The 270-nt window shown below is 51.1% G+C and overlaps 1 protein-coding gene across 1 annotated transcript in view; it reads left to right on the plus strand.

Annotated features, from left to right (window-relative positions):
• The window catches only part of COQ6 (coenzyme Q6 monooxygenase), a 19,003-nt gene that overhangs the window by 1,072 nt on the left and 17,661 nt on the right, over nt 1–270 (plus strand). The window lies entirely within an intron of this gene.

Below are 270 nucleotides of genomic sequence, written 5' to 3' on the forward strand. Positions count from 1 at the left end.
ACGGAACTTAGTTCCGAAGCGATTGTGGAGGTCTACTAACCACGGTTCCAATCTCCCACGAGGGACTTGGCCGGTGAAGGACCGAAGCGATTCCTATAGGATTCGTGGGTGGGTGATAGGTCCTAAACCCCCTGCAAGACACTGTTACTGGTGCCCAAGGGCTGTAGGAATGCCACAGTAAAATTCCTAGCTGGGTCAAAGAACATCGAAGACCCAGGACCAGAAGGAAGGGAGCAAATTACCAGATATACCACCAGAAAGTCCATTAGG

Source organism: Haliaeetus leucocephalus, unplaced genomic scaffold (genome assembly GCF_000737465.1).
Source record: "Haliaeetus leucocephalus isolate CR32 unplaced genomic scaffold, Haliaeetus_leucocephalus-4.0 Scaffold932, whole genome shotgun sequence".
Taxonomy (NCBI): Eukaryota; Metazoa; Chordata; class Aves; order Accipitriformes; family Accipitridae; genus Haliaeetus; species Haliaeetus leucocephalus.